Here is a 14,239-nt window from a genome sequence, read left to right on the forward strand (position 1 = left end):
TGCAAAAAGAAGAAAAACAAAGGTTAGTGAAGGGAGAATGGATGGATATATGTATGTATGTATGTATGTATGTATGTATGTATGTATGTATGTATGTATGTATGTATGTATGTATGTATGTATGGATGGATGGATGGATGGATGGATGGATGGATGGATGGATGGATGGATGGATGGATGGATGGATGGATGGATGGATGGATGGATGGATGGATGGATGGATGGATGGATGGATGGATGTATGTATGTATGTATGTATGTATGTATGTATGTATGTATGTATGGATGGATGGATGGATGGATGGATGGATGGATGGATGGATGGATGGATGGATGGATGGATGGATGGATGGATGGATGGATGGATGGATGGATGGATGGATGGATGGATGGATGGATGGATGGATGGATGGGCAGTGACAAAGTTAAGATCTTAAATCAGTACGGTGTTCAAACCACATCCTGATGGAAACAGTTGTTTAAAGGAGCTTGAGGCTCCTTTTAAGAAATGAGACTCTCTAGCGCCACCCTTCACCACGACGGCCGTCGGGACTACTGCAGCCAACAGTGAAGCCGGCACGGGAGAACGGGGAGAACGTGCATGCAGCGTCATGTGACGTCACATCCACAGCCCAGCGCGGGAAATTCGGGACCGAATTGCAGCACATTTTGCAGCACACAGCCTGTTCAAGGCAACGGAGAGATACACTAGAGGACTCATTCGTTTTGGTTTGGAACACTTCATCTGACATTATTACTAGAAAACTTAAAATGTATACGGATTTTTTTCATAAATCTTGCCACAATCCGGCCTCAAGCTCCTTTAAAGCAGTACAACGTAACTTTCAGCTTTTGTTGAGTTTGGCGGCTCCTTTGGACAAAAGCGGTAGTGCTTTACCAGTAGTGTGGAAGGGTTCCTACCATGCTCCTCCAAGTTACATAGTGCCAGTGAAGGCGATACAGACCCCTCAGACCATGACAGAGGTGTCATTAAACCTGTTGTAAGTTGATGTACCATCACAATGACTCTGGAAATATGATATTAAGGTGGAAAAGTTACATTGTGCCGCTTTAACTGCTGCAAGACACCTCACTGGCCTGGATAACACACAGTCATAATAATAAATGCTATTATCAAAGTTACGTCAAATTGCATATCCAAAACAGTTTTAGCTCCATACGTTAGACTGGAGACCGAGTTGATTACAAGGTGAACACAACCAGAAACATAAACACGAAGCTGCAAGCTTCACACTTGTGATTAATGGAGTGAGAATCTCAGCCGACCTTGTTGATCTGCATATAGGACTGGAGCTATGGAGCCTCGAGGCGGTGGACATGTTCGTGACTGTTAATGGGTACTAAGAAAGAGAGGTGTGTGCGTGTGGATTTGTGTTGCCGAGTTGGATTCCCGTGTGTGAATATGTTTATTTTTTTACGTGTGCATATGTGTGTGTCTGTGAGTCTAACATGCCCCGAGGCCCTAACAGACGGACTCTAAACCATGTTAAGCACACACACCACTGCCTCGCTTAATAGTGCATGAGATAAGAACATTTGGACTTCCAAATAACTCCCACACACCCTCTCTCTTTGGGAAATTGAGTTTTATGGCCCCCCAGTTTAAGACAATAGCTCCCATGGTTCGGACAGCTGAAAGGAAATTCCCCATCAACAACTGAGAAGTCCTGATTGGTTGAAGCGAAAATGTAACATAAGCAGAGACATATGGGTAGGGTCACATGTATATGCACAGAACATACTGTATGTGTGCAGACATGCAACAAGTAAATACAAGCGCAGACATGTAAATAAACATATATGTGCTTGCACAGATGCACAGACAGATACACCATTAGAGACATAAACAAGCTGGTTCCAGCAGAAATGAGGCAACAACACCTTCCATTGGCTATGAAAATTATTGCTCTGTCCATGATATGTCTCTCATTTCTTCATTGTCATATATTTTACGCTTTCCAGGACAAGTTAGATTAACGTTTGCTTTGGCTTAAATAACACTTCATTCATTACTGTGGGAACTCAGTTAACTTTTTGTCAGACACTACCTGTGCGTTTAAGCAATTATGGTAGCCTAAAGAATGACAAATGTTATCAGAAACGCCCTCAGCAGGTAATAAATAATGATCCTTCCTGTTCAAGTCGGAGGTAAACTGAGTGGGTGATGCCTCGCTCTCACCGAGATCAAATGACCTCAGTGTGAGACGGTGACTAAGTCAGGATGCAGCTCAGACACCTGCACTCCTGCACAGAGCGCTATAGTGGCTGGGAAAAATAAATGTGAGCAGGCAGGAATTCATTTACACATAAATACTGGAATGCAGATGGGAGTGGTAGAATGGGAGGAAAAAGGAGGCAGACAGAAACAAAGAGAGAGAGAGAGAGAAACAGAAAAAGACAGGCAGGCAGCCAGAAGGACAAGCAGGGGTCAGGAGAAACATGAGCAGGAGAAAACAAATGACTGACAAGAAGCCCGAGTGTGGCAGGCGGACAGGACTCCGAGGAAACTTTGAAGGACTGGACTGAGGGAGAGAAAAGCTGAGGAAGGCTACAGAGAACAATGAACGAAAGTCTGGGACAATGAGAGGCACAGGCTGATGGAGAGGGCATAACTCAGCAGGGATTCTGAAATTCCTGTTTAAGAAACAAGCCAACGGAGAAAAAAAAAACTCTGCCTGACACTGAGCCTGCACTCTTAGACCATGAAATAGTTTGTAATCAAGAGTCGGGAATCCAGATTATCATACATGCACACTGTAAAAGATGACTGCACTTCTTTATTTAGCTGGATAAAGAGATGTAACAAGGATATGGTAAAGGATGAATCTACAATACGCTGTGGTGGGAATGTTGCAGGATATACTTTATTTTGAAAAGGTATTGATGCAGATTTGACATCAAATGAGATGTTTGCGTTCCCGAGATCTGACACGCCATATTTTTAGACTTTTTAACAGCTCAGAGGACGGATGAACCAATGCGAAGTGACGGTGTTTCATCAGCGCCGGACAGACTACCACTGAGTACCGCTGAAACATAAAGCTGCATCTTGAAGTGCAGAAAAACTCCAGCTCCCCTTTCACATTGACACAAACGGATCCATAAAGTTTTATGCTAAAATTTGAGTCTAGGCTTTTTTGTCACTGCCAGATTTACATGTCTGTCCACCCCTATTTCTGTCAGAGTGGAGCAGCGTGAACTGGCGGTGAACTGAAGAGGAGGCTGGCACTCGCTCTCTGCTGCTGCAGCGGCAGCATTTTACTGTCTGTGTGTGGTAGAGAAAATTAGACAAAAAAAGAAAGAGAGAAGTCAGAGAAAAAAATAGAAATGCTAAAAGGATGAGAAGACTTTGGGGACTGGAGAAAGGAAAATGGGAAAGAATTTGAGAGGTTAACTAACAGATACTAAGAAGTGTGGTACAAAGGGAGGATAGTGTTGGGAGAGAAGGCGGGAACCCCTATCTCCAAGCGTCCTTGTGTCTGCATGCTTTCATGCCGAATATCTTTGTGTCTGAGTGGCCACAGATCAGCGTGTCAGCAGCTCTCATTACCACACGCATAGCTGAGGACATCAGAGAGCTTACCACGTCGCTGCTCCGGCAGCTTCTGTCTATCTGCATGCAAACAACAGCACCTCGGAGACCAACAGACACTCCACAAAACACAAACAGCAGGGAAAAAGATAGGCTCGCAAATGAACACTGATATGCATGAAACACTTTTACTCTCATGCATATGCATATGGTTGAGGCTGCAAGTGGATTATCTAGCAAACCCAACTGAAAAGAAGCCTAAATGGTCCACAAGGATTAACTTTGCATGCAAGAATATTCAGATGATTCTGAATTTATTTTAGGCTTGTAGACAGCCTGTCACGTTCATGTCGAATGCCTGAGGTGGTGATGTGAGGGTAGGTAGATTGTTTTAAAAGTTTATGAGTCTTATTAAAGCTAAATTAAGCTGCATGCAGGCATTTGTACTCAGGGACACTTTTATTTTGAAAAATGGCAAATTAGTCTTGTTAGCAAATGATTAACCCAAATCTAACCCCGCTGTAGTGCAAAAGTTAAAATGTATAAATAGTTCCAAAGAGGCATATTACTTTGAGTATTTCTCATTTAGGCCATAAATATTTACGACACAGCGATGGCTTCAGATTCAGATAATAAACACACCGTTTATTGATTTTCCGGAAGAGAGCCAGCACTCGCTGTCTGTCAGAGTGCAGCGTGACTGTCTAATGCATCATTGAAAGCATGATTCATGCTTAGTCAGCTTATTTCTCAGCTGACGATGAAGCCTAAACCTGAGAAATTGAGAATAAGAAAAAAAAAAAAATCGGTGCCTACCTGTCATTCAATGTTGGATTGTTCATTTGGAGGAGTGGTGGCTTTGGCTCAAGATGTTGCGAACATTGCCACAGGCTGTACACTGAACACTCTGGTGTGGGCTCAGGGGGTAAGTGTGATCATTTTTAGTGCTTTTCATCTGCATACATTCCACTCAGTCTGACAAAAATTCTTAGTTTATTCAGGAAGGACATTTACAAGTACCACGAATTTGACCCTGTGAACCGGTGCTGGCAACACACCACAGAACACAACAGCTAAAAGCTGATGCGTAGCAATTAGATGCATTATAACGAGAGCAGGGCATGACTCGGCCTTACTGAGACACATTTTCCCATGAGTGATCACACATAGACCAACACACCTGAAAAGACAGAAATCAACCTTTTCTGAGCCCTGGATATTTTATACTGTCTATAAAAGCATTAGCTTCAAGTTGCAGTGTGGATATTTTTGACCTCATACAAATGGGGCCAACTCACATTAGTAAAAGATGAGCGCTAGCAGAAAAAGTGAGCTAACTTTTGTGTGTGGTGCCATGTTTTACAAGAAATTGGGCATGTATCCAGATGTGCCCGTCATGCCGGCTGTATCCAACCTGGAACTACTACATTATTAACAGAGAAGACACTCACTTGGGCTTATTCAGCCCATTTCCAGGCACTCAGATTATGCTTCGCACAAGAGTGGAAAATCATGTCACAGCAGATACTCTTACGGGAAGGTTTTCGGTCTGCAGCGTAATCTGCCTCCAGGAAAGTCCGCTTTTTTTATATTCACCATCACACGGCTATAAATGGCACACCCATACTCAGAGATTTATCGCCGTATTTGAATGATCTCAGATGCGTATCATTGAAAAGAATTTCACTTCACTTTGTGGTGTTACACCATCATACGCTTTGCTATCAGCAAAATGCACCCCTATTTGAATAGTTGGAGTAAAAAGAAGTCAGAAAAGGCTGATGGTAGAAACATACATGTTTTGAGTCTTTCCGAAATTCGTAGGTCAATCGTGAAGCACATGTATTGAACATATACAACTTAAACTTAAAAACATAAGAACAAAATCATGTGCTTGGTAAGACCAGAAATGGAGAAAGGAATAAGTGTGACTGCTGCCCTAACCCAGACAGCAAAGAAATGATTGGCCCAAATATGGCCCCCATCTGAAGCTTTCCTTGGCCCACGTCTGGCCTTGACTGATGGTGCTCATTCAGGTTGGTGTGACTGCTTAAATTCTGTCACATACTGCATCCACCAGACATGCCCGGTCCTTTTGGTCTCTTGGCCTCACCTGGCCGCTGCCGCATTTACCATAACCCCTATCAAAGCCGGTTTATGATGTATGGACCACATGTGACCCATAAAATTCCTGCCACAACCCAAGTATTAACCTGCTTTGGCCCACAGCTGACCCACTCAACTCTTACCAGTGCCACAACTAAGCCAAGTGGAAAAAAATAGTTTATATTAGGTTGAAATGTGACTGCGGTCTGAAAAATGTCCTAGCATAACTGCGCATAAGGGTGTTCCAAAATGAAAACGATCCAAATGAGAGTTTCAGCTCTGTGTGAGAAAAGATCTCCATCTACATTACTCCGCCATAAATGCGTATCTCACGGCCGTCCATGCTCATGGGGTAAGTCTGCATAAGCGAAAAGAAGATGAAGTGAACATTAGAAGTAACCCTTTGTTATAGATTGCTCTTCGAATACCTTCTCCTGCACATCTAGGCATTTTACCGTTTTATTGAATACAGACAAACAGGCCAGCAGGGCTCACTCCTCTGTCTTCATGAAGTTGTTTACATTTTTAAAGTGCATCTGTGTGTTAACTTCCAATGATGGTCACATGAGATAAGTTTGGCAAATCAGGGAAGATTACATGGGACCCTGACAAGCTCAAAATAATACATGCACGATTTACAACTGCATTAAGAAATTAAGATTTTTTTTTTTTTTCAATTGTGAGAATCTAAAACTTGTAACTGGCACAGTTTTAAGTGACTCCCAACTCTGGGAGGCTTCATACACGCAGTCAGTGCTTCAGCATATCCAACAGGGTTACAGGGATGACAGTGACCAGGGATACAGTCAGATAATGCACCCATAATGCACTGCTGTATCCTTCTGCAGGGTTGTCATTCTGAAAGCGTGCACCGTTGAGCCAAAGCCAAGGCTTTCTCAAATCCTAACTATCTTTCTTATACCTAAAGCCACCTGAACGATACGGGAAAACAGAATTTAAAGTGAAAAAATAATCAAAGTAAACAAAAAGACAAAAACAAGTCCCATCTGGGACTCACAGAAAGGACTGTGGTTCTAAAAGCATAAATGAAGGGGAAAACAAAACGGCCACATGCCAACGAACATCTATTGCTACAACTGGTGCTGTCCTTTTTCTTTAAAAAAAAAAAAATAGCAATATTTGATGCCACGTCAAACTGAATGAACACAATCCTGATCGGTTTGTCTGTCTCCTACTTCCCAGACTGAGAGGTTTTTGAAACGACTAAGGCACCGCATATATTTACTGCCGTACGTATTATTCATACGCTGCTTCAAGAGACCCTCAGCTGGGTCAATACTCTTTACTTCTTAAGCTAAGGAATAAAAATGGACCTTGTAATTACAGTCATTGATGATTGGAAAAGGTTTCCATCAAGGCTTGGACCAACACGAAATAAGGGAACTTTTAATCTGAGAAAACAACAGAACTGTGCTGGTCTGGTTGTGAATGTAAAAGGATAAATATTAGAACCAGAAGGAATAAGCATGTTTAATAAATGATGTCACCAAAATGATTTACTGCCTGTATATCATGTCATTGCACCACAGTTAATACCAGTTTTAAAGCACTCCCATTACTGACATCACTTAACTACACTCTGCCTTCAGTATGCAAGCTAATGTTCATCCTCTAATGACACATGTATGTTTGTGCCTCCAAAATCACCGGCTGGTAATCTCTTAACCACCAGACAGTAGCAGATTTGTCTGTGATAAAATCCCTGTCTTTACACATATTCCTGTGTCACTACCGAGCAGGTTTATTGTCATATGTGTGTACTCATGTGGGTATTCTTGATGCATGCCTGGAGCAGATTTAGTTCTGATAAAACCCCAGTCTTTAGAGGGATTACTGGTCCATCCCCAGACAGCAGCATGCTGTGCATTTATGGAGGTAATAAGTTGATCTGTAGCAGACAGATAGGCAACTGGCTAAAGCTGTTATTGGAAATTGTGTCCCCATATCTATACCCGGGCTCGGATGAAAGAGGAGCAGAAAGCAGCATCTTCAGAGACAGTTAGACCTGCTGCGTAACGCGCCATGTGAGCTATCATCCTGTGAATTTTGATTTGGCGCTTACCTCTTATGTGCTTTCCCCTCTTTTTTCCATGCACTTGTATGGAATTTGGTTTTGGGCAAACGTGCTGCAGGTATTAACGTATATATCCTCGGAAAATGGGTCAAATCACGTTTAAACCCACATACAATATTACTAGACAGCAGTCTGAGTCAATTCCTGCCTGGTTGTCCACTAAATCCAATACTAGTTTTATTTTTTGATTCAATTACCTGTCTGCCTGTTTCACATCACTTCATTCAGATATGTAAAACTATGGCAAAAACACCCTCAAGATGTATAACATGTAACACATGGCTCAGAATGGTTCCATTGGTACAGTTATTTTCTAATATTAGTCCATGTTTTTCTGAGCTCATAGCTCCAATTTGGAGAAGCCCTGGAGTTATCCGTCTTCGGCGTGGCCTCAAAGCAGAAAATAAAATTACAGCTTCTCTCACAAATACCTCTCACTACTAAACAGGAGAAAGGCTGATATACAGAGCAGCTGGAGTTTATTATCGCCTGGATTCTTGTTCTTTGCATCTCTTTCCTGCTCCTTAACCTCCTCAGCCTCCATCCTGATATTTCCTGTCCATCCCTCTTTCTTTATTGCTCATCATTTACCCCCCGTGCTTCCTCTTTCTGCTTCACCTCTCTCGATCTCTCCCTCCCCTCCTTCAAACTCTCTGACTTGCACGCAGTCATAAAGAAATAATTTATTCCCGTCCCCCAGCGCCGGTGCGTATTTGCCTGCCAGCAGAACACGTTAACTTATCTCGTGGCTACAGGCGGCAAGTGGTAAAAACTAAGCTCTGATAGTTTGCAACAGGGTGACCACAGAATGCCTTTAGCTTGGAGAATTAAGACCATCGTGGCGATTAGTGATGGAGGGCCTAATGTTTTACTGCTCTGTCATCCCCTGTACTGTACCCAACAGTAAAATGTGCTCTTGTGCACAAAAGGATGATCAGCCTGAATTCAGCTCGTAGGGAAATTTCAAAAAAGATTATTATTGCTGCAGGTTTTGACAATCCAGTTAGCTTAACCAGTGCAGTTTTCCTCTTCTTCTTCTTCTTTTTTTTTTTTTTTAAACGCTCATAATAAATTACAAAATCTGCTTGGGCAGCTGTTACTCTTAAAAGATCCAACTCAAAATGTCTAGGGCCATCTGTCAGCCGTTGTCAGAAAGCAACAAACATAACACATAAGAGGGTAAAAATAGTATGACTTAAATGTAACACAGCAATGGCTGATATGTGTAGATATCAAAATAGATCAGGCCTTAACTGCATTCGCTGTTCTTTTGTTGTCCAATTACCCAAAAATAAATTGCCAGTGTACACATAAATGTATTATAATGATTCCTGTGAGGGACTGCATGCAGCAATGCCCACAAGCTACACGCAGACAGTAATAAAAATAAACCAGGTAGCGTTCCTGAGGGCGACCACAGGTCGTCTGTGAGAATTAAGCTTACGGTAGTGATCAGTTACTCTAGGCTTTATGTTGGATCCTAGTCTAATAAACATACCATCCTACTTGCTTGCAAACACCTTATGCATTGCAGCAATAAAACTGGATGAGATAAATGCCAATTGTTAGCCGGTTTTATTACATCCAGTTATGTTTATATCATGGACCTGAAGGAAGACTGTATGTCAAGTCATTTTACAAGGCAGTCATAAGATTCGTGGCTCTTATCAAAACTTCACCATAATAACACGGGACTTAATATTGGAGCAATAGCACACAGAGATGGACAAGAGATTATTGTGACGAATGTGTCGTTGTGCATATGCTGCATAAAAAGAGAAGCCGGTCAACCGTGACCCATTTTAATGAGTATTCCAGCTTAGATGGAGATTGAGACCCCAGGATTGGAAGATGCCACAGATTGGCACATTAATGGTTGCACCGTGTGGCTCGGCGGATTACGTTTGGATGCAAAGCTCACAATAATGCAGCCAAATAAAATAAGCTATCATACAGCAACCACCAAATGGCAAAATGTTAGGAAAACTGCACTCTATTTGATAATGGTGTTACCGATAAGCAATGTAATTAAGCTGCACACGGTGGAGCTTTCAGTGCAGCCGGGGAAACCTTGTCAGTGGAGAGCCTACCACGAGCTCAGGGCTCGGCCTGTCATAATGATTAGTTATGTTCAAACTGATGTTCCTTTTTTTTTTTCTTTCCATTTTTCATTCAGAAGTTCATTATCTGTTTACTGGAATGACATGGTAACGGGCCGTCTCGTAGGTAAACAGGAAGACGGTAGATTCAATGCAGCTTAATCTGAACAGAATACATAAAAGTGAAAAATTAAGTATTAACGTAGAGGACGAAAAAATGTTCAAAAGAACTTCATTACATTTCATCTCGTCTGTACCAGTGGGAAAAAGAAAAAAGAAAAAACTGAAATCAAGGTAAGAATTCCAGTGTGTCTGATTGAAATGCTTTACATACTCCAGCTCTGTCGTTGTCTATCTAATCCTGTGCACCCAACTACTACTAAGATCCATGACTCATCAGCTCCCACACGGCTCCACCTGTGCGTCACAGCGTGGACTTGACCTGGATTCCCACCGAGGGGAGTCATTTCCAGGCTCTGGTCTGTGTCTGGGCCACAGAAATAGCAGGAGGCAGATAAATGTCATTCTTTGTGGGTCTGATGCCACATCCCTGAGGCAGATATGTTCAGCTATGTATGTATCTTATACAGCATTTTAGATGGAAAAGGAAAGTTATCTTTCATTTCCTTAATGTTTGTGTTTAATGATTAAGCTTTACTCTGTTAATGAATGATTGGAATCTGCCTTTTATTACATTAAATAACTGCTACTGAACTGCAAATATGTGTGTGATTTCTCAGGGTTTTTTTTTAATTATCCTATTCTCATTTATATTAATGTCTCTTTTTTTCTTGTCAATTAATATAAAAAGAGACTTCATCTCTCCTAACTCCTCCGGTAGCTCCTTGCCGTTTGCTTTCAGTGGTGAAAAATTCATTTCTGAGCAGACTTGCTAGATTAACATCAGAGAGCATCGCCCCGAAACCAAATACCAATATTTGTGCCTCTGCTGCTGAGAAATGCTCGGTGAAAATGTGATGCTGCAGGACCATGTGGGCTGACATGCACAAAGACCGCTGGGGGCGGAGCTTGGTTGCCCGACAGCCACTACTGTAAGCTCTCATTGGCTCTTAGTGACATCATTGATAAAGAGCTGCAAATAAAGAAAGAGGGAGAGAGAGAGAGAGGAGTGGATCTCGCTCTCTCTCCCTCACACGCTCATTGAAAATAAGGGGAGGTTAAAAGGGCCGATGTCGTCACAGCATCAGCAGGTACAATGTAAACATGATGATGTCATTCTGAGATGGACTGATGAAACCTCTCCTGACTACAGTGCAACTCTCCTTCCAATAAGATGGCACCTCAAACCCAAACGTCACAGAATGTTACAGCTGAATGTAACATGGAGCCGAATGCGACCACTTGAACCAGGTTCAACAACAACCGGGCCCTTGAGGTGCACAACCACAGCCAAGCGTGCTGAGACGCAAACCCGGAGTACGACGGTACGATGTTGCGTGTGATATCGCGGGATTACTCAGGAACACGTACATCTAAAGTGGCAGAAGTGGTTCACGTCCTGTTGCAGAACTTTAAAAGATTGCATGAGTTTATTATTTCATCTCACAGTGTTCTTCACGTGTCTAAAACTGTCATTCAAATGTTTTTTTGTTTAGTTTTGCATTTTAACTAAATCCACAAAGAGTCTGAAAAAAAAGATCCAAGCAAGGGGAATGTTTCTGTCAGAAATATCACCATTTTTTTGACTGGAAAATCTTTGTTTGAAAATTCTCCAGACGGCTTTAGTTTCACAACGCCTTTCAAAATAAACTCATTATCGCTCATAGAGCATTGTCAGATTCATGTTGGAGAACATGAGCGTTACATCATGTAATAGGATGAGACACGTTCTCGCAGTTCGGCTGATGTATGAACTCAAATGGGAGTACATTAGTATTTGGGAGTGTTTGGGAGGAATGGAGCAGCTCTAGCTTCCCTGCTAACAAGTGGGTGAACAAGCACCACTTTCCACTAAAAACCAATCTTACCTGCACATATGGAGGGCCGAAGAGGATCAGAAGTGAAATATCCTTCAATCGTAGGGAGTCTGGCCTGGGACTCGTCTTCTAGAGACTTACTGCACATATTTTTATAATCCACGAAAGTCTCTCCATGACTTTTAGATTTCCAAGTGTGCCTAAAATGCAATCCAACTGGCACTGCTGCTGCTGAAGCCTAAATCCTTATATGATAAGTCTCTACCTTCTCCCCCAAAGAAAGCCGCACAGTCTCTTAATCCTCATCTTCGTCTTAAAAGTGGCTTGATAGGTGACTTTCTGCATCCTCCTTGTGATTTTTGCATATTTGTATTTCTTCCTCCCCAGGGAGCAAAAGATTTGCCGGTTAATCTGTGTTAAAATCCCACCTGAGGACAGAGAGATCCCAGAGAAATCAGAATAATGACATTTGAGAACGCTGTAGTCGAAACCAACTGTTGTCATCTTAACAGCATTTGCCGAACTTTAAATGAGTAAAAAAAATATTAAATTAAATTAAATTAAATCAGATATGCTCAATGAAATCTAAGTGACGCCTCATCCATTAAAATATTCTGTTGCAGTTAGTATGACAAAGCATTGATCGAAAAAGCAAAAAAATATTTGCAAAATGTGAAACTTTATTTTTCATTCCAGTGAGGACAAATTCTCTTTACAGTGCTTCCCGTAATTCTTGGGCCTACTGTACAGAGGAATGCAGCTAATTTAAACAAGTTGTTTGGCCACACCTTCACAAAATATAGTTTTGTTTATAATCATGTACATTTAATTTTTTTTTTATCATCAGGCAACCAAAATCCCAATGAAACTTTGTAATTAACCTCAAGTTGATTAATCTTAAGATGCTAAAATATACTGTATTTAAAAGAGGGGGAAAAACAACAAAACAAATCAACACTGGAAAACGATATTTAAACAATAATATAGTTAAACATACGACACTGAATTAAGTTAGCAGGTTCCAAAAAGTTATTTCCTGGTGGATTTGCGCTGATCTCTGTTGGTGTTCTTTGTATGGACTGAGAACAAAGGAGCCTTTACAGTAACAAAGACGCTGCAGACTCTTATACCTGTTGATCTGTTTCCACAACACTACAACAACTTTCTCAGAGCTTTTTCGATGCGCTTCTATTCTACGTTCATCTCATGTCATCTTCTTGTCATTAATAACATTCCTTATTCGTGCAAAAAAATTAAAAAAAAAACTTTCATTCTGTGTCAGCGCTTTTTTCCCCCTGGAGAGTTTACACCTGATTGCATTGTGCTGAATTCCCATGGTGCACTGACAACTTTGCCAAAACACGAAGGAAACTAACCAAAAAAAACGAAAAGCTAACAAGAATAGACTCCTTATAGAATAAAACTTGTCACTTTTTCTTTCTTTTTTAGCGTTTGACGCGTCCTTTTCCTGCGCAAACTTGCTTTGTCTTGTGTGTCGCAACATCCCCAGGAGACAAAAACACGGCACCAGCACAAACTCCCATCTCATCTCCATAAAAGCTCAGACATTTCATCCTGAGCGGCATAAGTTGGCCATAAGTGAGCGTTGTGAAGATGCGTGTGTGAGCATCTCCCTCAAGTTCTCTCCTCAAAGCCCCGCATCAGACAAAGGAAAAGGGGAGCGCTCCTCTCGCTCTCTCTCCCCGCTGCAATGCTTTCTCTATGTCTCTCGCCCTCTCCCTCTCCTGCTTTGTGCTCAAGTTTGGAGCGCTGACGCACCAACTGCAGCCGCAACTTTTAACTTAAAATAAATGCCAAAATCGCTCCGGAGGTGACGGCAAAGGCGGTATCCCGCTCGGAGACAACTCACCTGGGGGATGGTTTGCTGTGTGCGCGTCCCCGTGCGTCGTGGAAAAACTTTGTGAGGGCACATCTCTGCGCTGTGTGTTGTGGAGTCCCCCTTTGTCTACACGTGTGATAGATGGATGGGGCTCCTTCTGGCCGCGCCTAGTTCATTTCGCTCTCCAAAAGAGTCCCGCCCTCTCAAAGTCAAACAACTATGCACACACAACAATATCGGACAGAGGACAGTGGACAATACCAGTAAGCAGTGCTGGCAAATTGTAGGATTTCGTTCTTAAAAAAATTGGCTCGCCTGTAAACTTTTCTAACTTCACTAAAAATAAGTATGAAGCTGTTTATTAAATGTCATTTTTGTTTTGCTTTATATAACATAATCGTTTAATTGACTCTTAAAATCCCTTTTTGTTCTGCTGCCACTTGTTCACTCATTAACACCTTTTGTTTGTGGCTGACAGAAACTTTCTAGATGGGTCTCCTGGAGACCATTGTGTCTGGGATGCAGTAGCATGGGAACAAAGGGGTAGACAAAAGCAAGAGCTCCGCTTCTGCTATAGACTATAGCCTATAGTAGAGACTATAAATGTCA

General features: G+C 41.9%; 1 long non-coding RNA gene across 2 annotated transcripts in view; it reads right to left on the reverse strand.

Annotated features, from left to right (window-relative positions):
• Positions 1 to 13,789, reverse strand: part of LOC133440935 (uncharacterized) — a 108,630-nt gene extending 94,841 nt beyond the window's left edge. For both annotated transcript variants that reach the window (XR_009782380.1, XR_009782379.1), the window contains exons 1-2: positions 13,661 to 13,789; positions 11,842 to 12,218 (exon numbers count right to left, since the gene is read on the reverse strand). This is a non-coding gene — a long non-coding RNA (uncharacterized LOC133440935). The remainder of the gene's footprint in view (positions 1 to 11,841; positions 12,219 to 13,660) is intronic.
• Between the last annotated feature and the right edge of the window lie 450 nt (positions 13,790 to 14,239).

This window comes from Cololabis saira, chromosome 3 (genome assembly GCF_033807715.1).
Source record: "Cololabis saira isolate AMF1-May2022 chromosome 3, fColSai1.1, whole genome shotgun sequence".
NCBI classification, from domain to species: Eukaryota; Metazoa; Chordata; class Actinopteri; order Beloniformes; family Belonidae; genus Cololabis; species Cololabis saira.